The following is a 27,090-nucleotide window of genomic DNA, read 5'->3' on the forward strand; positions in this document are numbered from 1 at the left end:
CCCTTTTTTCTCTCAGCCAGGTATGCTATCTTACAACATTCCTTATCCATAGTTTACTTGTTAGAACATGTTCAGATGCTCAGATGCTGTAATACTGACAAGAGAAACTTTAAAATCCACAGCAGTGGCTCCTGCCTAAAGCCAGCTTCGGAACTGAACAGCATTAAAAGGTACCTTTAAAGTCAGCTAGCCTTCCCCAAGTCCTCTCAGATTTACTGGGAAGATGAAGAGACTGTAACCTTGGTTAGCATTTCTGAGCTGACAACAGTTTGACCTCCAGCAGCTCCCAAGGCTCCTGCCCTCATACATTGCCTGTGCCTAGCCTGAGAGCTCAGAAAGTAATATTATGTCCATACTAGGCAAAGGAGGGAGCCTACTGCAGCTCTTAAATGAATCTGTTCCTGAAGCAGATTCATAAACTGAACTTATAAAATACACTTAGGAAACAAACACATCTTTTCAGGTCTTCAATTCTGAAAAGCACCTTGCCAAAAGAACACTGGATAGGTACCAAATATGGACAACAACTAAAAGTAGAGGTGACATTATTTTACCTTATTGCACCTCAATTTGTACAATGTACAGTTTGTGTACTTGTACTCCCTTCTATAATTGCTAAGTGTATTATAGTAAATGGGTGAAAAAACAGCCAAAAGAAAATGCTGACCAATTCAGCCATATGAGAATCTTGAAATCCGTGCTTCGTATGTACCATCTGTGTGCAGGTTACTCAGCTCTGCAGTAATAACCCTCAGCAACTACCCCTCTCCTTCAGTTGATTACACTCTGGGGAAAATGCGTAAGAAATAAACCATACACAATCTTACAGGCTTGCAGCTACATGAGACCTGAGAACAGATACTCCAAAGGACTTGGATGAAATATCTTATTGGATAACTGACTGTCATTCAAAAGCTTGCAAAAGATATTGATTGAGAATCTCCTAACTTAAAGTTAGGGCACATTCTTTCTGAATAGTCACCACCATAGTAGGTTGCTGGAAGAAAGAAGGCAGGACAGAATGAGTATGTCATCTAAATTTCAGGTATCAAGTATACATTATCACGCAGAACACACATTGTATGTGTTTAGGGTTTTTTTGCAAAACCGATGGACAAAAATCACATCAAGCAATTCAGCATAAAAGACTGAACACTAAGAAAAAGACCTCTGCAGCTCACTGATTTTCTCTCTGCAACCATTCACAAAAACACAAGACAAATTTTGTTCATGTTTATATGATCTATGGATATCAAAGTCAGGGTGAAGTAGTATAAATATTAGTTGGTAACAAAACATTGATATTCAACATGCCAGTGTTGACAATTTTTGCAATACATCATTTTTATACCTAACTTAACTGAAAATGAGAATGAATCCATGACATCTAATATTAACAATGAAAAACATGCTGAAATGCATACCAAATGCACACACAGATTTTAGAGTTGAAACTTAGCACAGAAAGTTTGAATGCTTCTCAAAAACAACTGAGGAAAGTGGGATACGCTTTGATAATCCCGTAAGAAGGAAAAGAGGTAATGTGCAAGTTATTCAAAATCTACTATTCACTTGGTTTAATTTCAAGCCACACAGCCTGGACAATATACGAGTCCTGAAATCTTTAAGAAACTATTTTAAACATATTTTATAGCTGTAATCAAACTAATGGTAATTTTGAGAAGGCAAGTATTTTTGCACATGATCATACTGCGTACACCAACTTTATACAAGGTTTATCCAAGCAGTCAATGCCTATAGTGAATAGGAAATTTCACCGAGAACCTTTCAAATGATGCTGCATACTATCTGGCAGCTGCTGCACTAATACCACAAAATAAATACCATCATCTTTCCTACTGATCTTCTTTCATGGATTTGAAAGTGTGCAGCAGTGAAAGACAAGCACTGGCCTCTGTTCAAATTTGCCCCCAGTTCATGTGCGTATACACTTCAGAGGTGGCTTATCTTGTCATTGCAGGAGACAGAGCGAACAGCAGGTGGAGGGAGCCAGCACTGCTAGCAACCAGGCTCTCGAATTCTGCTTAGCAATTTCAGGCATCAGTGTGAGCTGACTGCTTGACCTACCCTTGCCCAGCTTGACAATTAGAGAACAGACTGGGAAAAGCACGTGAACCACAAAGCTTGCCTCTTTTTCCCAGATACTCAAGGAAATTGTGGATCTTTCCTTGTGAATTTAGCCTATCACATATCCCTGTACCATCATGGTTACTGCAGTGCTAATAGTTAACAAACTAACAAATCAAAACAAAAGTTTTGATTCTAGTAATAGACTGCAAATTTTACCTCTTGAGTTCTGCTCATTTAAAAACCTAGGGGGACAGGTGTCAGTAATTTCAAAGTAAATTGGTCAAAGCAGAACGCATCAGCAATAACAAGTATTAGCTATCTAATCTGACTCTCATTTTCCTCTCAGACAATTATAGAGCAACCATGATATTGTTAATAAATCTTACTCTTCATTTCAATATTTGTTTTCCTATTAAGTCAGTGTATCATTTTAAAACACAATTACCAAATTCTAGTATTTTATTCACCAGATAAGTCTGCCACCTTCTTCCTCCTAAAGTTATTCTCAGCCTCTTGTGCAGCAATCCAGCACATAGATGCTGATTCTCCTGTTCCAATATAATGGCCTATACAGTGTATTTGCATTTGTTCCCTTAGGTTGATCAGGGCCTGTCTCAGCTGTATCCTGCCTGCTCAGTGGAGAAGGTCTCTTCATCATCTACTTCATCTTTCGTCAGAAGCAACTCTCCCTTTTCCATTACCCTTTCCATCCTTGTGGCTTATTTTTACTGAAGGTTATAGCATTCTCCAGAGATTTAGTTAGACAGTAGTAATGAAGGCTGGTCTTAGGAAATTAGGTCAGATATCTGTAGCTTTCAGGATTAGCATCACAGATACTATCACGTGAGTTCATGCATAGGTACACAGCAGCTGATAATCTGCAAATCAGTATCGGGTTTCCTGATATTAATATTCTCTTCTTGTTCCCTAGTGTCCCAAGAATGCTGGTCCCCATTAAATGCCCCTCTGAACCTCTGCACCCTTGAGCAACCTGATATCCAAGGAGGTGGATAGACAGCATATCCCCAGGAATTTCCTCATGTTTCTGGAGGGTGAGCGCTGGCAACTGCCTGTGAGGGCTCAGACTCATTCTGAAACTGTCCTGAATTCAGAAGGTCAATTGCAGGATACATGACACACTTAGGGAAGAACTTGCCCAAGGGTTATGTGACGAGTCCCTCTATGGAAGAAATATTGCTCAGAAAGAGCTCACTAACGGGAGGTATAAACCAGGCTTTGGGCAGCAGAAAACAACCTTGGGGATCTAGCAGTCTTTTCCTGCATCACCTTTTCAGAAAAGAAAAAAAAAAAAAGTTGTATGAACACAAATCTACCGTTAAACCCAATTAGCAGAACAATTCATTGTCTGAATGACTGCAACAATCTTCCCTGTTCCACATAAGCACTTTCTGACAGATAGCCCTGTCCAGAGCCTAACCACTTCCATATCCTTTTAAAACTCCTTTGTTACTTGCCCAAACATCTGTATCAATGTACTTAGGTTTCCATAGCATTTTCATTAAATCTGCTGTTGTTCAAGCTCAATATCTACTAACAGCTAATCTAATTTTTGTTGCTCTGAGTAAATAATTTTTCTACTATCTCTGCCTCTTAGCTCATTCCCTATCTGGCTAGCAAGAAAATTAGGAGCTAGATAAATGGAAGCCCTGTGGCTTTTATGTCAATGGATGAGCCTTTGCCTTGTTCCTAAATGAATCTCACCTACAGTTTGTGTGCATGTCTGAATGAGGTCTAGAAACTACAAGGAATGGCTCCTCAGATTTCTAGGTTGTGATTTATGAATTTGCCATGAGATGAGATGAACTAAAGAATGAAACATCAAAATGGTCTCGAGTTGTATATAGACAATATACAAAACAGCTAACTTAAACACCAGCAACATCAAATGTTTTCTGTATCAAAGTCCATATACAGCTAGTGATGGGAACTCCCAGACAACCAAGGATGAGGAAGAAAACAAGAAAGATGAATCAGTAAGGCATTGTGGAACGAGGTTCCTTTTCCTTTTCCTTTTCCTTTTCCTTTTCCTTTTCCTTTCCTTTTCCTTTCCTTTCCTTTTCTTTTTTCCTGACAGTAAATCGAGTTTAGGAGATAATCTACTATCATTATCTCAACCTGCTTGTTCCTTCCTTTTCGCTGCAATTCATAAATACATGGGTCACTTGAAAAGTAACGCCTCCTATTCATTTTCATGGAAACTACCACAGATAATAAGAACAAAGTAACACTATTTTATAAAGCACATTCTCAACTGCAAACCACTATTTTTCTACACAGTCACGACTATTAGCTTGCATTTTCACCAGCAATGAACAAGAACCTGCATGCCACATTCAGGCTCATAAAAACCTGCACTAGAGGAAGTGACCAAATGTTGCTGTCACTGCTGCTGAATTGCATCACCCACCACCTCACGGTACTCACATCCACACTTTGGTCTCCATATATGTTCAGTAAGTGCCAGTGAATGTCAATGGTTGCCAAGGTTTCCATACGTAAAAATTCAATGCCAGTGGGTGCCACTGTTTCTGTATGTGGGAGTTCAGTGATGCTCCTTAGCTTATGCACTCCCATGTTAGATGCCATGCTGTCAGACTGCTTCTCTGCTGCCAGCTGTTGCATGGCAACAACACGTAATGGACTATTGGTGGGAAGGCTCAACCTCTACTGCAGTGCCATCAACATCTGCCTCTGTGCACGCACCTAATAAAACAGGAGGCATAAATTTTGGAGCAGCCCTTGTACTGTCTGCATTAGTTCTGGTGCACAACTTCTGGTATAAATTTATCAATTGCATCACAGAAATGGTAGAAACAAACAAACAAACAAAAACTCCAACCACTTATTCTTGTATGCTTAGACATGTAGATCTTCACTTGTCATTCACCTGAAGAGAGGTTAGTTGGCAAAATTTTGAAATTCCGGTCAGCCACGTTACTTCTGGTGTTCAACTGAAAAGACAGAACTTCAGGGCAATGACCAGACCACGTTTCTACCTCTGCTAAATAAATTCATCAACTTGACTGCTATTCTCTTCACTAAAAACATGGAGGAATACTAAGATGGAGCTGGCAAAATCAAAATGAAAAATATTATCTGAGTAATGAATATCTGGCTACTGACATGATATTCCAGCAATGTATGAAAACTACAACAAACAAAGATTTGTTCAATTTATTAGCTCTTAAACTATATGAATCATTTATCCCAATCTGGCTAATCAAAGAGAGACAACAGACTGTTCTAAGAGTGGAAAGATCAGTTCATACTCAGCAAAAAAATGTTATCCTAGTATATATTAACTGAGAGGTTTTGCCTTTCATATGTATAAATAAATTTTGGTTGGAGGGCGATGTCCACTATTAGCTTCATTCTTAATTGCTTTAAAGCTGAATTATCTGAGACTGTTTCAGATGTTCACCACATTTTTTTCAGGTTTTGTTCTTTGAAAGAGCCTTTATCAGGTCTCCTATTATTTATTTGTCTGCATTCCAGCAAAAAGTAACAAAACTGAATAAGGACATGAACTCGTGCAAAAGTAGCATCTTTTTTTGGGGTATCTTTACAGTTTCCACTACTTTAAGGATTGTGCCTAACACTTTAGACATTTGTTCATCACCCTCAACACATCCTGTAAGAATCACATCCTTGGTATACTTCATCCTTTTTTCTTACTGGGACACTCTTTCCTTCTAATGTTGTAGCAGCATCATCACCCTCTTTCCTCCTTCCCACATAGACCCAACTTACCCATCCCAGCACTTTGCCCCTGCCTTCCTTCCTTTACATTCCTCCTCCTTCCTCTCCCTCCACATTTTTCCAGATATAAGACCATTAACCAGTCTTACAGGGGAATGTATGGCAGAACCCTCAGCTGCCTGACCATGCCTGGTGCTCTCATTTGTTCTCTCTTCTTGCATCAAAGGTGATGCAAAGACTTGGTGAAAAATACAGACAAGGACTTCATATTGGAAGGTAGGAACAGTGGATGAGCAGGTGTAGGAGCTCTATCAGGCAGTCAGACATAGAGAAGATAGGCAGTGCTAGGAGAGAACTCCAGAAAGAGCAGCTGTTTTATCACAAAGTCTCTGGTAGGTTTCAGCTGCATTTTATCACAAGAAAAATCTACCCGCTGGTGTGGCACTGAAGAAATGCCCTTTGTGGCCTCTCTCCTCCCCAGCAGTAACTATATCAGTTGCTTTCTGTAGATGTTGAGGCAAAGTCAACCTCCAGAAGAGACAGGAATGTGGATATGGAAGACCACTGTAGTAAACAAAGCTCTCGCATGCCAAATATTTCACGTTTGCTAAGCAAAAATATCCATAAATAATAGTTGTGAAAATCTTCAATATAAAAACACAAAAAAGTCCTATTCTTGTTTTTATGTTGATTATACTGTATTTATGCCCTACACTGTGTATACTGTATCTACCACTTCTTACTTCATTTACAGTTTAGTACAATACTTAGTTCCTAAGACTTCAAGAGATTCAGTTTGGACGTAAAACACTGGAGTTGTTCAGGAAGGTTTCAGAGCTTTCAGAGTAGAAGAGATTTGTGCACCAAAGCTAAGCAGGGATATTTTTTTCTCTGTAAATTACCTAAAGCAAACATTAAATATTTGATGCTTCTTCTACTAGCTCAAAACACACGGCAAAGAGATGCAATATTTTGCTTCTGTATCACATTCATAATCCAAATGCATCATTTTCTGTACTTGGCCAGATTTTTCCTTCGTTGTCTTCATTTTTAATGCTAGAATGCTCTACAAGGATCACTTGCATTAAAATAATAATAATAATAATAATAATTCTTAGTTGTATTGACTATTGAATGAGATCTTTTCTTGCTTAGGTAATTTTCTTCATAATGCTGACCTTGGTGATTCTCTTTTACTTTAAAAGAATATGAAATCAACATAGAGCTGGCATGTACAGTAGCTGCTTACCCTAAACTTTGATTCCAAATTGTGGAGTGGTGAAGGGAATGTGAATGAAATAATTACCCAGAACATGCAATCAGCCTGAGATTCGTGCCACAAAGTACCATTTAGGTCAATAGTCCAGAACGACTCAAAAAAGTTTTGGATGTTCATGGGTAGCAAGTACATCCAAAATAAGCATTTCTTAAAGCCCGCAGGAATTCATGGAGGGTCTTAGGTTTCAAGGCACTTATGAACATCTAGCTAACATGGGTCAAGAAGAACATTTCTGTGGGCAGTTCATTCTGTAACGTTTTTTGAAGCAGCTGATAAAGGTCCTTATCAGAGACAGAAAGCTGAACTAGAAGCTGTTGCTGCAACTGTATGTGCCACTCTCACATTTATTCCTGCAAAGGGCAGATCTGTTTCAACTATTCCAAAATCCAAAGTAAACATTTCTGATGGTAAGGAACCTAGGAAAACTATTTCTAAATGGCTACTTGGTAAATGCCTGCATTTCTCTTTGCAAATTGACTGCTTTCTTTGTTTTCCCTTATTATATCTTACGAAAGAACTATCTGAAAATACAGCAGATGTTTAACATGTAAGAAATTTCATTGCTGACAGAAGAATGTTATATGATGACAGGTTATTTGAAATGGTCAGAGGGACTGTGTGGTGAGATCATAAGGAACTCTGTGCATTAGGATTGGACCTAGCCTACCCAAATACTCATTGAAGGCAAAACCACAACCTCTTCTACCACCTGATATCATCAGGGTCTAAATTTTGGTATACAAAATATCCAGACTCCTGATTGTTACAATAATTCAGCTGATAATTAAGCTGGTTGTAAATGGTTTAAGAATGGAATAACTTTGATAGCATGCTCTTTTTTTTCTTTTTTTCTCCCCTGAAATTTCTGGCAAATTCTCTTGGGACAAAACTAAGTTTTGTGCAGCCTACTGTAGCCACAAGAAATCTTTGTTTCTGCTTAGAATTCTCCAGCACAGAGCCCATCCAGAGCTTTGTGGGGAGAGCTAACACAGGCAGTTTCAATACTCAGCCACAGCAAGTGATTTTTCAACATTTCAATATTTTTGCAGAAGTAGACAATGTTCATTTGAAATTAAGAAAACCTTTAAAGTGGGCTTCTTCTGTTTGTTTTGCTATCTTTTTTCAGTGTCTTTGTTTCATTTCTCAAAAAAGTAATGTACCCTTGATACCCGCAGATGGCCAAATGACATGGAAAGTATCTCAAAATTATAAAAATTTAAAAAATATATTAAATCTGTGATCAGCGCCATATTTTTAAGATACCAGTTGTGCTAATGTAGCCTGTCTGCCTTAAAGAAATGAAGCTAATATCAGCATCCTGTGAACTCTAAAAAGCAGCTCACTTATATCTGGATACTGTGGTTTAGCTGGAATAACATTTCAGAACTCCATGAGTAAATGTTAACATCCCACATTCATGACTTTCACAGATACACCAAAAAGAAAAAAATAATTAAATTCTGCACTCCTAAATACTGTAACTTTACTTCAAAGAACAGATTCTTCCTTTCTCAGCCTCAATTTCTCTCTCTCTCTTTTTCTTTTTTTAATACAGTAGAATTTAAAATGATAATTTTTTATGTTTTTGGAAACAAGTATTCAAAAGTTATTCAAATCCCAAGAGATCTGAAGTCAGGCATTAAATGTAGAACAGTGACATTGAGCATTGCCTATAGTAATGCTTTTAGACTCAGTTCAAGTCTCCTATTATTTGTCTGCATTCCAGCAAAATGAAGCATTATATTAAAATAAATTGATGTTATGGAAAACTAATGGCTGTTTGAGTGTTGAGATGATCTACATTTTGACAGAATGAGAACAATGATTTTGTCTTTGATTTTTATATTTGATACAAGAAGGATTAAAAATAATAAACCCCTCACATTTCTATTTTAAAAACTATGCATAGCAACAGTTCAGCTCTTCTGGGAAAACTTAAAAAAAAAAACACTACCAAATTTAGGCGTAAGATAACTTGCCATTGGTTGTGCACTCTGTATGCTTTTGTGAATGTACTGTTCAGAAAAACAACAGAGAAGCCACAGATAATAGAGAAAAATTTTCTTCAACAACAAAAAGGAGAGATAAGGTTTCTGAAAACAAATAAATAATCAAAAACCCACTAGGAGATAAGAGGAACGAACAAGTACTGACGCAGATGTCCTTCCTGAAGAGTGCCAAAAAAAAAAAAAATCTGATGTCAGTGTCCCACCAGTACAGTGACATATTTTTTTAATACAGTGACTGCTGAGCTAGAAAGGAGTTCGTGAAGCCTGTGGGCACCATGACATTAGAACACCTCATGCCTATCTTGCTCAGGGAGATCAAAGAAATGGTGACAAAGCAGAACTGAGAGTTCCTGAAACGCAGTATCTCGCTGTCACTACCAGGCTGTGATCTTCTCTTGCCTCAAGTCAGCCTGGTGAATGCTTTCCGCTCCAACATTATGAGGAATTCAGGATGGATGGACTGCAAGGGGGACAGCTTTGCCAAAATGGGTCATTTGTCAGAACAGGGGGCTGTGGCTGCCTCAGGTCCATCCTAGTGCTAGTTGAATGTGGCACCACCAAGCTAGTTTAAACAGATCCTTTGCTTCTATTCTCAGAGACATTCCACATTCCTACACATTCTGAAATAAAAGTCTTACATTCTGTAAGCAAGCACAGTGTGGATTAATTTTATGTTATGATGATTCATGCTAAATGATATGGGGTCCAAGACTGATGGGAAAATACAGAAAAAGACAGACTTGAGATGCCAGACTTGAGGAAACAGATTCCAAGCAAAGTCTGAAGGAACTACGTGCAGTTTAGAGAAGAATCACTGCAGAAAGAGGAAGGTTTTAAGTCTATCAGTGTTTCTGGCACTTTTTATAAGCATTAAATTAATAGAAAAAAACATCAGTAAAAGCCTTGTTTTCTGAGGAGATGCATGAGTGATACAACCCTGACTGATCAAAATCCAGAAATGTATCAGAAGATTAATTTAGAGAAGAAAGCGGAAGCAAGAATCAAGACTCTCTAAACCCTTAAACTCTTAAATTCTCTTTGTTTTAGGGTTGTGGAAAAGGACTTAGTTGTACAATTAATTATACATAAAAACAGCAATTGCTTTCAAGCCCCGCTCTGAGAGGTTGCAAATCCTGTCACATTTATGTGTATTTGCTTTTACTGGCTGCCCTGACAGCTATGCCACCTCTAGCACCAGGAAGCACATGGAGCTTCCTTTCCATCTGGCTGCTGAACAGGAAACACAGGAAACTTCGACCACCTTGAGCACAGGGCCAAGAGCAGTGGTGAGAAGAGCACATGCTCCAGCACTGCAGCCCATTCCAAATTGCAGGTCATCAAGACTTGAATGTGCTCTTCTAGCCTACTCAAAACAGTGCATTCTTGAAAAATGAGGAATGCTGACCTCAGGTACAAATACTGGAAAAAGGACTGGTTAGTCTGGAAATCTAGCTCAAGAAAAAAATCGCTTGCTCACCTTACCCAGATTCTAACTATGTCACTTGCTCTAGACTATGTGCTTCCTGTCCCTTTTGTATGCTAGGGTTTTTTGATGTTAGTACAGATTACATTTTAATTGCATTCCTAGTTACACTCTAAGTTTGATTCTGCCTTCTTGCCATATCAATACAAGGGAGAGATTTTCCATTAATCTTACAATTAGCACTACGAAGATCTGAAAGTACAAATATAAATACAAAACCAAACCACTATCACTAACAGCAACACAAACTGACACTGATTAAACATAGTCAAACATTAGTGCACAGAATAATTAAGATTGGAAGGGACCTCTAGACATTGCGTTGCCCAAGTCCACTAGTCAAAGAAGAGGAATCTAGAGTGGATTCCTCAAAGTTCGAATATCTCCAAAGATTTGGCCATTCTCACTGTACAGAAAGATTTTCCCTTGTGTTTAAATGTAATTTCCTTTATTTCAGTTTGTGCCTATCACCACTTGCACATTCACTGGATACAACTGAGGTAATAATAATAATAAATAATGTTAATGCAAACACAGGAAATATTTAGATAAAGGGAGATAAAGAAACAGACATTGTCTCAAACAAAATGGAAGATATTACAGAAAATGTCCTTTAATAACACTCCTTCTCAGATAAAGAAGAGCAGAAACTATTGAACCATGCAATCTTGTAAGTTGCAGGCTGAGAATTATCATCTGGGAATTCCTTTACTGAGTCTGTTAATTCTGTGTTGTTCCATGGGTTGTTTTAATTTCAGTCTTCATGATTGTTGCTCATACATATGATCACACTTAGCCTACTGTGCCTCAGAAAAAAAAAGTGCTCTCAGAACATTAAAATCAGTGTGCTATGCTGATTTTATGTCTTTTGCATGTGCCTTTCAATCACAGCAAAATGTCATTTGTCTGAGGAGAAATACTCTTGAAAAGAACTTTCTATAGAAAATTCTGAAAAACAAATATCCACAGAATTAAATAGCAGCAGGAACTCAATCTATTACAAGTCACATAAGAATACAATAACGGACTTCAGAGGAGGACTTTTTGTATTTAAAGAAATACCTTGAATCACCTTACTTGTTAGGGAAGAATTGAAATAAAAGTCCTGAGAACTGAGTAGCCTCTATTTAGCCACATTGCAATTACTTAGGTCTTTCCATGCTGCTAAAACATTACCAACAGAGCTGATCATTTCTGGCAGCAACAGTCAACCAAAGATTGGCACTAGTTTAATTCCACTTACTCCATAACTTCCAAACATTTGGGGAAAATAAATCATATCACGGCTACTGGGGAGACAAGTAGTTAAATCTGACACTCATGTATATTACTGTATGAAGCGTTTGGAAGCTATGTGAGTTTTCAAAACTAGGTTGATCTGTACTCTTAAAAAGACATATTAACAAATATCTGGCAGGAAGTAACCGTTCATTTTATGAGTTATTATCTCCTTTTGATTCCCAGATGAATCTGCGAAATATTTTGAGCTGTTCACTAACAGAATTAAATAATGAGATATGAATTCACCTATTCACATTCCAATTTCCTTTTTCATTACATAAGCATTGATATTAGCCAAAGAAATGTCTAAACAGTGAAGGAATCCAACTCTGTCTTTGTGATCGTTTGCAAAGTATGAGATTTTACCACTGTCCAGTTATAAACCATGTTGTTGCTCATATGAAATTAATTTTACCACATTGACTTCATTAACTATGCTGGATGTTTTGTAACATGAACTCAAACCTAGTAATAACCAGCTTGAAGAAAAGTGTTAGATCTGATTGCATACCATCATTAGCTTACCTTTATTATTTAGCAGAAATCTTACTGAGAACTGATGATGGAAACCAGCAGGCAGGGTTACCACTTTATGTAAGCAAAAACGTGAATCTGACCTGATAGGATTCCAACAAATTGAAGTCATTTTTCTTAATGCAGTGGCAGAAAAAAAAAAAAAAGACTAATTATCTTAGAGATATCCCATCAAATGACAATGATAAGGAGATGCAAAATATTTTCTTCAAAATCTAATATGATAGAGGAGGATTAGAAGAATTCAGCTATTTCTGTTGTGAGCACCAAGGTTAATAAGTGTACTAATCACTTCTTAAAAGCCCGGCATTGAGCTAAATTCATTATTTCTTGCATTGTGAAAAAAGCTGCAGCAGAAAAATTAGATGTTTCCCATGAAAGTATTGAAATTTCGGCAGTTACTTATTTTCAACATTTTAATACTCATAGGGAAAATTCACATTAAGGGCAACATTAGGAAGATTCTGCTTTTCAGTGACAATGCTTCAGAAAACAGCACATTAGTTCCGTTTCAAACATCAATCCAGAGACAAATACCCAAATTTACAGGGCAACAGCTATCAACTTAATTAACAGAAGGTTGAAAATTTTAGTTCACAGATTTTCAGGGTGGGTGAACTAAGGAAGTTTGAAAAGGAAAACCCAAATCAAGTCTTGCAAGACCAGGCTACAGGAGGGGTTCCACAAGCATCTGTGGTTTCAATAGCCTTTGATTTCATTGCCCAGTCTTCTTAAGAAGGAATGCAAAATATAGAGGAAAACTGATAGGCTATGTGTATATTTTCTGCTCACTGCAGTGAGGCTTGGTGCTCTTTTGCCCTACAGCAATCATATAATTTTTTATATTAAAGCAGTTAGACAAAATAAACAGATACACTTTTGAATATGCAAGAGAACACTTTTTCCATTTCACCCAGATGTGAAATGGAAACCGAGCTGTTTTGAAACTTCATGAGAAATATGAAAACAATACTTGAACTTCTAACAACTTGGGGACATTATTTTGAGAAAAGATAGATTCCAGAATGTATATTCATTGGAAGAATAAACTAACTATTTGAAGAAAAGCTATGAATAATTCCTATTAAAGGATATACATTTCTTCACAAGTTTCAGTTCAGAAGCAAATTTCTCCCTCTTTTACAAAAGAAAAAAAAAAAAGACAACATTAATTACACTAAGATATTTTCTCCCCGAAAAGCTCTTCTCTGACTGTGAAAGTGTTTTAGATTTCCTTTCCATCTTCAGGTCCTTCAGAAAGAGGCCCTGGGTTTTCACTGTAGAATATTTACTGATAACAAATAATAATAAAACATATAATCTTGGATATACTACAGTACTTCTGATATTAGGCATGGATTCATTCTGCAAAACCTTCAGTTACACGATGATGGGTCTTATTCAACACAAGGCTCTTCAGTAAGGAGAGATATACAGTTAAGTTTAGCAAGGCTTCTTTTCAGGGGGTGGCAGAATGTAAAACAAAGAAATCTCTTCAGAGGGTGGCAGAACGTCCATTTCTTTGTTTCACAAAATCCTGCAGATGTGCACAGGTCCAAACAAACAAAACCTTACCCAAGCAGGAGGGTTGCAGATGTATATCAGGCAACATAAATGATGGCGCACAAAATAAACCACTACATATCTGCCCCTGCTATCTCTGACTCGGCATAAAATATTAAACACGCTTTCTGATTTCATACTAGTTGCTGTGGAAGGCTTGATTTCAGCATTTTGTTTTTGAGATATTAGCCATGGCTTCTTGAAGTTCTTTCAGAATATTTTTGTTTCGTTACACAAAAGGAGACAAGATACTGAACGGTTTACAAGTGTAAAACAGCTTCCTTTCTGCTTCTTGCCATAAAAATACAGTATTCCAGGAAATGTAAAGCACTAAGACTGAAAAAAGATTATTTCATCAAGTGGATTAGCAATTTGGCCCAAATAACAAACACAAGTGTGCTTCAGAATGTAAAAAAAATGGTTTTTTTCTTAGTGATATTGCATACACAGAGAAGCAAAGACAGACCAGGCTTCAGAACTGCTACTTTAGTATCCAGTTACTGTTCATATTCCTTTTCCTGTTAACTTTTGTGCAGTGTTAAAAAAATGACAACAAAGCCACTAACAAACAAACAAAAACCCAAAGTAACCAGAAACAACAAAATTTGACTGCTGTTCTTAAAATCTCTTTATCCATGTTCAATCTGAACTTGCAAGTGGGAAAGCTTGAACAAGTTACTGTGAGGTTCTCCGTTCTGCACAAGATCACCAAATTAAAAACTTTCCTTCTTTATGGTTTGGCGCTCTTCAGTCTGAAGTTAAAGTGTTGGCCTCAAACAGCTTTCAAAGCCATATAAAAATCAAAGCATCAGCATTGCTGACATAATCATCTGTGAATTCTATTGCTAAAACTTTATTTCATAGAATCATAGAATTACAAGGTTGGAAACTACCTATAACATCATCTAGTCCAACCGTCTCATCTCTGTGCATCTTAGCTACATCATAGAGTATGGGTCTGCATGGGTCTACAGACTTTATAAGTCTGTAGTCACGAGCATATAATCAACCAATTTTTTTTTTGCAATTAGACCTTTAAAAATATCTCCAAAATTTTTAATGACACGAAATGTCATTTATATATATTGATCAGCATAAAAGTACAAAGCAAAATCATATATTTCCATAGATGCAAGAGATCTGCTTCTTACTTCAGATCTCACTTTTATCTGATAAAGAGCTTGAAATGAAAGTATAAAATAATAATTTTCATGTAAATCTTCAATAAACAGGACAGCTTCGAGAACTGGCCATATTATCTATCATCAATTGTTAAAATAAAACTGCCACAAGTTGCAGAGTTGCATATAACTTGTGAGTTACTTACCAGCCCAGTCTTGTCTTGCTTCTACAAACAATCCTAATGGCATCCATAGGAAGCCACTTACCAGTGACAAGGATCTATCTAACTGAAGCCCAATTTAACACAGTTTAACTGTTCTCTGTGATCCATAGTAGGGACAAAGAACTGTCAAAATGAAGCAGTCTATTCAGTAATATTTATTTTAAGTTTATTTTGTTAGTAGCAGTAACTTTGCTATTTTGGAAGCTGTCCTTTTCACTGCAATCTCAGTTTCCTAAGTAGTAAACAATAAACATACCTCAGTCTGTGAGGCCTTCTGGTCTGGCATCCTGAATGCCTTAATTTAAACTCCTTGAGGAAGTCAAGGCAACCTTTCAAGGTAGTACATTTGAGTATCAGGCATAATCCTTCTGCTGGCCAAATTAAGATTATTTATTTAAAAACACAGCTGTCTTGATAAAGGAAGCCATGTAGTTTTGTCAGAGTACAACATTCAGTAGTGTGTTTGAGATCTCTCATCCTGTTGTTTCAACCCTATCACCCTAGGAAAGAAAAAGAAAACAAATATGAAATAATGGAACTCAGCATCAGCAAAATAAGCACCTTCCACATGGGAAGGCTGTTCACAGAGCTGCCAAGCTACATAGATGTAAAACCTTCCATTTTTGTGCTGGAAGCAGAGGTAAAAATACTCTCCTTACTATCTTTGCAAAAGATGAATATATTTTGAGTCTTGGGAGGAATTTAGTGATTCTTTTCTTGCTTTCGATAACCAGTTTAACTACTTCTTGACCATGAGAACATGCAAATTTTATAAGATTTGTTCTTCCAAAAAGCTATTGTTGAATTAATAGAACACTGAAGCACCTGATAGGGTGTTTTATTTTTCTTCAAGACATCACATGCTCAAATGATATCCAGAGAAATAGATTTACTAAACATGCAAAATAAATATCATCGGCTCCCACGTAAAATCTATACATGAATACGAACTCCAATGACATTTCATGCAGATAAGATCTTCATATCTGAGACTAATTTAATGCCATACATAGATATTGTCAGCATGCAAAGATTTTTTTTATTTACTATAACAATATCATAAATAGTATAAAAGATAATGATCTATTTCATTATTCTATGCATTGAAACAATAAAAAATTGCAATTACTACTTAATGAATGTTTTGTTAATTTAGATATCTAATTTTCCATTAATATTATATCTTCATTATTCTACTTAAACCATTTGAAATGTTTAATTAACAATCTAAGAGTGTATACTCCAAAAGTCAGAGTTTAAAGCCAATAACTGAAAGGCAAATACCATCAGAAGTCACAGCCATTCTCTGTTAGCCCATCAGTTACAGGTTTGGAATATTCTGATATCATCTACAGATATTTTGTTACTGAACAGCAATTTACCACAAGAAGTTTCACCTACAAATTGGAAAGCAATAATATTTTGGAGGAACTGTTATGGAAGGGGAGATTGGAAACTTCAGAAAGTTTCCAATTTTGTATAGAAATATTTTACATTGAAATATGAATATATTTATGCTGGTCAGCATTCAAATGCAACCATAGTTCAAAATCATCTGAGCTAAAGCTCAGATTGAAAATCAATTTGCCTTCCATTTTCTGAAGCAAAATCAGGGCTTGATATGACCTTCATCCCATTCATAGCATTGTGATACAGATCATTACAAAAGTGCACATTCTACAGTGATGACTTTTTTTTTTTATGTTTTGTAATGCAATGATAAATCAAATTCAAGATGATGGTATGAGTAACGATAATTGCAAATAGAAGAACATGCAAGAACATGGAAATTGTGCAGAACTGTAGAAGTTACTGTTTCCAGAAGAAAAAAAGTAAAGAAAATGTAGGTATCTAACAAAATTAAAATATGAGATAGGTAATATATAATGCAAATATGTATGTACACACACATATATTCCTGCATATATATATAATACAATACATACATAGGAACAACAAAAAATGATCCATGAAAATAATAGTCTGTCACAGCTACAGCAAAGCAGTTAAAAAAATAGCATGATGTTTCTGAAGTATTCAGTCCACAGGTGTATTGCATCTCGAAGTGAACAAACTGACTCACATCATATAATTTCAACAGTTTTCTGTATGTAAATGAACATATGAAGTATAGTCAAGGAAATGGAAAAAGTCTTCTCTAGACTAAGAAATGATAAAAATGGCAGTGAAGCAAGGCAAAACTCAAGTAGTGTAAGCAAAAGTACTAAATTATTAAGTATTCACAAGACTACAGATGTAGCAAAAAATATTATTTTGCAATACCATAGATTGAAAAATACTATTGATGAGGAAATCATTCTTCATTTCAGATGCAATTACACAGATAAAGAATTTAGAAATTGCAATTTAGACTAACATGGAAAAATGGAAAAATAACACTATTGTTGCTGTTATCTGTAGCTACTAATTTATTGACACCAGTGTCAATTAGTATAGCTAGCTGTTTCAGACTGTAATACATGTTCTACAAGGGTTTTCAGAGAGCCCTTTCACCTTCTGGTATAAGAACACAGAAGTCCTATTTCTGTCATTGGGAAGCAAGGAAATGAATCAACTGAAATAGGTTAAAACTGTGATATGATACTTATAAACCCTTCACAGAGAGCACCAAACAAAAGATAAAGATAGTTCAGCGCAGGTACAGGCCTACAGGCACCAATTGATGAGGAGGCCAACTGAGTACTAGCTAGCCCTGAATTGATCTGGCAGTTCGATTTAATGATCTTTGTAGATCAGTTCCAGCTGAACTATTCTGAGTACTAAATATATAAACTCCCAGAGTCTACCAAGAAGGAAGGGGGGAAAAAAGAAAAAAAAAAAAAAAAAAAAAAAAGATGTGCAATGGCATGTCAAGTTGCTTAAGTATTACTCTTAAAGAAGAAGAGATCATTAGGTATTTATAATCACTGAGGTTACTAAGAGCCACATACCAGAGCTCTAAGGCCCATTAATCTTATTACCAAAACGACACAGATATGTTTTATAGAAGTTACTGATGTACGTAGCTGAATTCTAAGCTGAGACAACCTTGGAAAATGAAAATATGTAAACTTAACTTGATCCTCAAGACATTCAGAAACATCAGCAAAAGTAGTTACAGGTCCATTTTAAAAGCACAACTGGGAAGAATCCAAAAGAAATTATATAGTGGTGGAAACTTACGGCTGCATAGTCTCCGTTTAAATGGTCAGGCAATAGTAGAGATGTTTCACAGGCCTAGCAAGAATGCTAGAATTACAAATATGAGATAAGAATATGCAGTGCCAGATGCAAAAAGACTCAAGTGCCGGGTCACTCAGAAGAAAATTACCTCAAGATTATTGGTGGATGTGTTCTGAAATAGAAGCCTGTAGCCAGCAAATACAGAAGTGACAAACTGTCCAAAATTTATAACAGAGATCTGCAAGTAGTTGAATAACTGTTATATATGTGCAGACATCCATCTAGCAATAGAAATAGTGAAAATTTTCAGTCTAGTTTTACCAGTCTTTTAGGAAAGTAGGAATGGACCAAAACTCAATGCACCAAAACTAAGGTATACAATTTCACTACAGAACACAATTTACCCTTATGGATGCTAGCCAAGCTATAAAACACTGCTGCAGGACACATTATAACAAAAACAATGAAATATTTCTTCAATAAACACAAATATTGTCTGATTTCAGATGCTAAAATCTGTGCTGAGAGACCATTTTCTAATCTCTGTCTTATCACACAGCAAGTCACTACTGTCCACAGATAAATTTGGTACTTGAAGGCAAAATACTTTTACGTGGCTTTGACCAGATTATTCCAGCTTTGATTCTTTTCAATCAAAATGGAGTCAGAACCAATTTATCTTTGCCAAATGTTTTAATTGTAGCCAATTATTATTTATTACTATCTAGTTGAGATATTTTCATTGAGTCCTCTAAAATGACAAAGTGTGTATACATTCTGCCCTATAAATACAGTGGTAATAAAAAAAAGACAACATATGAAAGTTGAAGTCTATTCTGGCAGGCAAACAAATGCCTAACTAACTACCATTAAAACAGACACAAGCCAGAGAATTTCCTGGGCATACACTGAATACCTGCAACTAGACTATATATATATATTCTAGTTATAGTTATCAACTTTGAGTCAGACCCCAAAAAAGGGAGCTTGCCTTTTCTTCTGAAAGTTGATGGTGCTTTGACTGATTTGGGCCTGTACAGTTTGTTACAAGGCTTTCTGATGGCATGGTACCCTTAGTGACTATTTTGTAGCCACGCAGTTTGTGACATGGCACTGAAATGTAATAATGCTTTGAGGATAAGTATAGAGTTGGGTGGAGGACAGACCTTCATTAAGATGCACTTGTCACTACTGAACTACTCTACTACTGACCTATAGGAACCTGGGCCTCCAGGCTTGCATAAGTTCACGTTATTTTAATCCTGGGTGAAACATCCAAATTTGAACAAAACAGTGGCCTCAGGGGTGCGTTCTGCCACTTGTGTCTTGTGTCAAATGATGATACAGGACCATGATAGTGACTGGTAATGAGTTGCACAGTTGGTGTGGTATTTGATAATAGCAAAGCCCATGATTTGTGCTTAGAGCAATCAAGGTACAGTGAGATCAAGTTCTCTGTTAACACCTCCCAAAACCTCCAGCTGTTCCCTGAGTCTCAGTAATATATGCATATATATAACTGTGAGTCCTGTCAGAGAGTGTCCAGCTGGTCTTGCACAGAGCATCATTTTTCCTTTCCAGAGGGACAGATTAGTCTTTCACTTACCCTGCTCCACCTCTAGCTCTTCCTGGCACTTTCTAATCATAATGTATTACAACATACTGCTTTATAACACAAGCACAGATGGGATTTTCCTTCAGCTAGTGACAGACCTACAAGAAGCAGATTTGTTTGGTATCTTGAAGCAAAGTAAGCAGAAACAAGCCTGAAATCAATTTGGAAAAAGGCAATACACACTCAATGTGTAAGTCTCACTGTAGAGAGGCAATGCTGTTGTCTGAATTATTTTTCCTGATTTAGCTTCTAAAAGGTCTAAGGAAACAGCTAAGAGACCTTGTACTAAAGCAGCCCAAGAAAACTATGAAAATAAGGAATTAAGCTCAATGGAAGATTAAATACAGAGAGGCAATGTGACGTATTTTAAAGAATTATCACATTAATAGGGTTGTCATCAGTACAGAGAAAAAAAAAAAGGTGATGAAGAAACTTGGAAGACATGGAAAATCTCATTCTAAAGGGCATGATATAAAGAAATAATCTAGAAATCATGGTTCTCTACACTTGCTTCAAGGTCAAGTATTCTCTATCAATCTCTCAAAATACAATCATATTTAAGTCAGAGAACTGTGTTGTAATTGAAAAAAGATGCTACTTGAGAAGTATGAGTAAGGAGTATGGGAAGTGAAATTGGAAGCTTTTTGTGATTTGAATAAGAGATGCTAAACCTCAGAAGATGGAGGAAAGACAGATCCCATGCTAAATACAAAACTGGACTCCTCTTTCTAGGTCTCAGCAGTCCTTGCAACTACCATGTACACATTTTACAGATCAAGAATATGTGAAACTACATACTAAGGATAATTGGTATCTTCCTTCAGACTTTATCTGAAAAGGGCAGGCTTTTTAAGATATATAACGGATACAAAACAAAAGTGATAGAAATAATAGATAGCAGAAAAAGAAAGCCACATTTCAAACTACTAAATCTCTTGTTAGGTAGAACATCTGAATAAAATTTTAACTATAATTACTGCTTCTATAAATTATAAGCTCTCAGTGATGCTATCAATTGATACTAAAGGGGATGGATAGATTTCAGCAAAGTCTTTCACTTTAAACTGCTCAGATTTGAGAAAGCAGATGAAAGTAAAGAGTTAGAGAAGTGGGAGAGGAAGGGAGATGCCAAAAAAAAAAAAAGACAACAAAAAAACTCCTGTTACACAGTAATTTTTACCATGAATTATCAGAACAGTCTAAAACAGAAATGTATATTATAAGAAATGCTTTGTCTTTTTTTTTTTTTTTAAATTAACAGCCATATATTTACACATTATTATTCTGATTTTGTTTAGTATCTGTTCCTTAGTATAAAGTATGTGGCATGTTACAAAAACAAAACTCTAAAAGCTCTAAAAACAAACTCTAAAAACTCCACTGCGTAACACCAAAGAAGGCACAAATAAAACAGCAGTTCTAGAAATTCATTAATGGCTAGCAGTGGGCTCATTCAGGAGCACATACTCTGGTGTTAGCTTTTGGAGACTTGAATTTGAATTAGCAACTCCGTGTTAGAAGTTGGTCAAGAAATGAAGGAAGACATGATTTTGACCTACTAAATATCAATAGCTGTAACTATTTTGATAAGATTGGAGAGACTCTGATACAGAGTACTTGGAAAAAGAATAAAGGATAAGATACCATCAATCACTTCAAAGATTTCCAGACTGTGTGGCAAAATGCATACCAGAGTTATATAATGAAAAAATGATTCTGAGCCTAACATGCCCTGAGGAATTGTAAAGAATTTTCATTTCACTGGCAAACAAAGGAAAATATTGTAGTGACTGTATCAATGAATAATGCTATGGGGCATTTCTTTTTAAATGATGTCAAACAAAGTATCAAACAAATATACAAGTAGAAATCTTTTCAGAAATAATCCAAACTGGTCTAGTAATTACTGGTTTGTTGAAAGAACAGATACACGAATTAAGTGCAAAGTAAAGCACTACTTACGCCTCCTGATGAGGGATGAAATATGATATGCAAAAAAAAAAAACACCCTACTGATACATTTATTTCTTATGTAATTATATTCAGCATAAAAAATAGGCATCGAGTCATTCACAGGCAGAAGGGCAAGCTCACACAGAGAGGTCTTGGGCAACATATACTTTTTAGAATACAAAGAAGAAAGCATTCAAAAAAGCAAAGAGTTGTCCAAGAAATCCCAGAATACTGTCCAAAAAAATGAGACAGAGATATGGAAAACTGATCTGCCATATTGTCCTTAGACACTTGTGCACAATAACCAATTATAGTCCATTGTTAACCTAAAAATCTCTTTAATCAATGTTCCCAAGAAACACCTTGCTGAAAACTCGGTAGCACGGAGTGACCTTAAAAAGGAGTGCATCAGCTGCTGACCAGATTAATTAATTAGTATCTAGCTCAGGACCTGTCAAGGTTTGTGGTTTTTTTTCAAATATATACACAATCCACTGGCCACATATAGTTTATATTAACCTTCACTTTTCCTGTTACTTTGTAGGGGATGATATCGCATAGTATTCAGCACTTTTCATCTCCAACAGTGAGGGATTTGCTGGTCAATACACTCTGTTACAAAAGGTGACGTATCGATACTGCCAGATGAAATGCTTGGCTAATCTTCAGGATATCTTTGAGACAATGTGCATTTCCTTACCAAAGGTAATATTAATGTTAATACTATAATCTATATATGTGACAGCCACACGAAATACAGATGAGATCCATCTTTTAAAAGAAACATTCTGTAGTCTAAAAACTATTGCTCTACTGCAGCAGAAATCAAATTATATGGGCTAACTAATCACTGTTAATGCTTAAAGCTCCTTACAGAAGACTAGGAACTCTCACTGCATTTCCTGTTCTGAAGGAGTGCGCTATCATCCTTTTACCAGAAATCATAGCCTCAACACTCAGTTGACGCAAAGAGGTTCTGAACAAAGTCTCAAGCAACCTGAAGAAAAGTATTTCAGCCTCTGCTCCAAAGTGGCCAGATAGTTAAAGTCCGTATGTTACATAATGTTTGTTCAATGATTCAGCATTTGCAAAAGGGTTAAGTGCACCTCTTCTACATCATGGAATTCTATCAGTGCTGGCACTTACCTAACCCAGCTCATCCACGTTACAGAATCAGACAGAGATAAGGTGCTAAAAAACTTGTTAGTAGCTTGAATTCCAGAAATAATATAGTGATCAAAAAGACATTTCCGTGCCAAATAGATACTCTCCTAAATTGGACAAGACCTTAGAATTCAATTATTTCTTGCATTCTTAATTTTCAGTGAGGATGAAATGCAACTGCCCTGCAAGTCGTTCATGTTCATCTTGAGAAATGCCCATTAGAAGTTTCTGCCTCTTGGAGCATTTACTAATAAATTATAAAACAAAATTAAATCAGGATCAATCTCCTTCCCTATGAATGAAAGAATCCTATGGCACAAACTGAGAAGTTTCACAGCTAGTCCTTGAACTGAATAGACCAAAGCTCTGTTAGAGACACCTGATGATGATAGTAAGTTACCAATGTAAAAGCAGTGGATTTAGAAATCTCTTCTGTAAATGACAGAACATACATGCGGGTACCTCATTTATCATAATTACTGTTTTTTTTACCATATAATAAAAAACGTCTCTGAATTTGATGGAAGCTAAACTATTTTAAATTGTGGGGGGCAAAACATTTTAAAATACAAACTTACCAGAAATGTTGAAAGCTAATGCTAACGGGCACAGATATGAAATAATAATTAGTTACAGAAAGGAAAATTTTGCCCCCAAAAGTGAAAGACTAATTAAGTGAACTTATTCAAAAGTTACATTAATCTATCATTTACTACAGGAGGGATGAAATCATATGCTATCATTTTATGTAGCTGTTATTGACAAAACAAAAGGCATTTTCTGTATGACTTAGCAAGCCAACCATCACTCTACACCAGTACCACTTCTGTTTCATCTTCAGACAAAGCTCAATATTGCAATAATATGCAGGGTCACAGAAAGCTGGGAAAAGGCCTATGACTAAAGCAATAAACTGCAGCTTCCTGCTTATGACCAGAATTTAAAAACAACACCCACCAAGAAAACAATAAAAGCTACGAAGTAAATAGGGTTAGTAATCACTACTTCCAATGAATTACTTGACAGCAGGAGAAAGTGCAAGGTGACCTCTTAATTGTTTACAGTGTAATGAGTGTAGATAATAACATCAGTTACATCTCCAGATAATTTGCACTGCTTGGAAACATTGTTGCTTTCCCCACAGGGGAAGAGCTAAAGAGTAATTTTATTATACATTACAAGACACGGGAATATTAAAACAAAAAACAAAAAAACCTAAAAATGTAAAAATAAAGTTGGTTTACTTGAAAAGGAGACTTATTCTGAGGCGAATGTTGGTCCTGCAAGAATATGTTGGGAATACATGCCAGTAAAGGTTGTACTGGTTTTGCTGCTTTCTCAACCCCTCTCTAACCAGGGTGTAAATTCAAGTTTATTTTGTTCATTAGCAACAGTGACAAATCACTGCTATCTATGTTATCTGTGTGGATTATATTTTTATGGTGAATTGACTAAAGATAATTGAAGTACATGCTGATCTGACACTATGGTTGAATTTGTATTTTCAAGCATTGCACGGGACTGCAAACTGTTGGTATTAACCAGTTTTGTCATATTTATCACTCAATGAAGTTAATTAATTCAGTTCTAAAATGAGCAGCTTGCAGATTTAAAGCTTTAAAAGGGCCAGACGTCTCTGTTCGCATTTAGCATTTATTTGTAAATCTCATTTTCTCTTGGGCTTTGAGACTTCCTTATAGAGCATCACTGCTGATTTTCAGACACATTGCATTATGTTGAAGACTAGACAACAATAAAATGGACCATTAGCTGCAGTTACTGCCTGATGTAACACTGTTCTTACAGACTGACATCTTGTGGAAATGCATGTGCACTTAGAAGAAAACATCATATATGACAATCTCGAGCTTTACGTGCTTGTGACATTAGGCACACACAGCACTCAAAGCATACAGAGGCCTCCTCCAAAATATGCTGTGCTTGTGGGACATTAATAGAAATTGATATAAGGAAGAGTGAGATGGAGCTGCTATATAGTTGATATATGTGGTATTCTCCTTCCATCATGCTGTTGCAGTATTAGAACATGCTCCTATCAATTGCAGCTCATCTAAAGTTATAAATAACAAGGCATTTCCTTTTTTTTCCTACTCTGTTAGTACAGTCTCATAGTCTCTACAGCAGGAACACATATCATGTGCTTTCTGTTAGTAAGCATAAAAATGACAAGTAGCTGCATTAAATCTTAGTCTTCACTAACTAAAAATCAATGCATGCTAAGCTTCTACACAGTATTATTTCTTAACAAGCAGCTTTCAATACAGAAAGCTGTGGTTACTAAACGGAAACAAAATATTTATTTGTAAAACCATTTAAAGAAAATAAAAATGTAACACCAAAATTATTTACGCATTTCCATAGAGACTAGTCATTAAAATGTTGTTTTGGAGTTTATATGTAACACTGATGAGCATTAAGGAAGAACGCCCACATCAAAAAAAAAACCAAAAAAAAAAAAAAAACAACCCTGTGCTTGTTAATTCTTTCCACATGCAGGGCTATTTTATGTTGTATGAGGAAAGAGATTAAATTCAGCTTAGTTTTACATTAGCATGGGCATAGATACTAGAAGCAATTAGCAAGAAGGCGCAGAGACTTCCTAAGTAACACAAAGGTTTCTTGCTTCAGAGATTAAGATTCTGTTCTCGCTTTCACTTACTCCTTTTGAGATGCTGAAACTCAATTACTAACCTTTCAAACTTTTCACACAATTTAGTTTTTTCAAAAATTACATGCTCATTATCAGTACAGAAAATGTGTAACTTAAAACAGTTTTTTATTCTCAGGACTCCTTCACCTTTACGTTCAAATTTTGATTCTGTTAATTTTAATGTATTCTTCTTTTGGCATTAACTTTAATGACACTTTAACTAGAGGATTATTATATTTCCTCCCTTTTGCTGCCTTCAGCTTTCATAAGTCCTCCTGAAACAATTAGTTTACCAAAGCATGGCACTTACCCGGAGGGGTAAAAATCTGTTTCGGATATCTAAGATAGCCCTTGCCCTAACATTTGTAAATCTTATCGTTACAGAGACATTACTTTTCTCTACTCCTGCTCAATACTAATTACATTTTAAATCCTACTGTAAATGTGAGTTCAATCTTGCTTTAAGACAGAAAGTGTTTTAATACTCAAAATTTTGGAAATTTTTCAGGAGGGCTTATAAATAATGTGCTTTTCAAGGACAAGCGGAAAAGAAATTTTAGGACTTCAGAAACATCTGAAAGCAGTTCAAGATCCATTCTGTCTCCACCTCCTATGACAAGAGACTGAGGGAGCTGAACTGTTCTGTCTGAAGAAAAGGAGGCTCGAGGGGATCTTATCAGTGTTTGTGAATACCTGAAGGGAGGATGCAAATAATACAGAGATAGTCTTTTGTCAGTAGTGTCCAGCACCAAAATAAGAGGCAATGGGCACAAACCAGCACACAGAAGCTCCCTCTGAACACCAGGCTGCACTTCTAGTCTGTGTTGGTGACAGAACACTGGCATAGACTGGCCAGAGACTGTGGAATCTCCTACTTGAAGATATCAGAAGCCATTTGGACATGGTGCTGGGCACCCTGCTCTGGGAGTCCTTGCTTGGGCAGGAACAGAGGAACACAAAGGTCCCTGCAAACCTCAGCCAGCCCTAAATTTTGTGATTCCCTATCAGTTAGGGAATTATAGGGGTGGGGGGAAGGATCTTGCACACTGCTTATTTTCAAAACATCCTTCCTGCATATATGCAGAATAAATTCAATAAATTCATACTGTTTTCCAGGTACGGTTATTTAAACTGAGGCTTACAGGTGCTGATGAAGTTTGGACCTGTTTCTCAAAACTAAAAATATTTTGCCAGAATGC

Source organism: Tetrao urogallus, assembly GCF_951394365.1.
Source record: "Tetrao urogallus genome assembly, chromosome: 2".
In the NCBI taxonomy this organism is placed as follows: Eukaryota; Metazoa; Chordata; class Aves; order Galliformes; family Phasianidae; genus Tetrao; species Tetrao urogallus.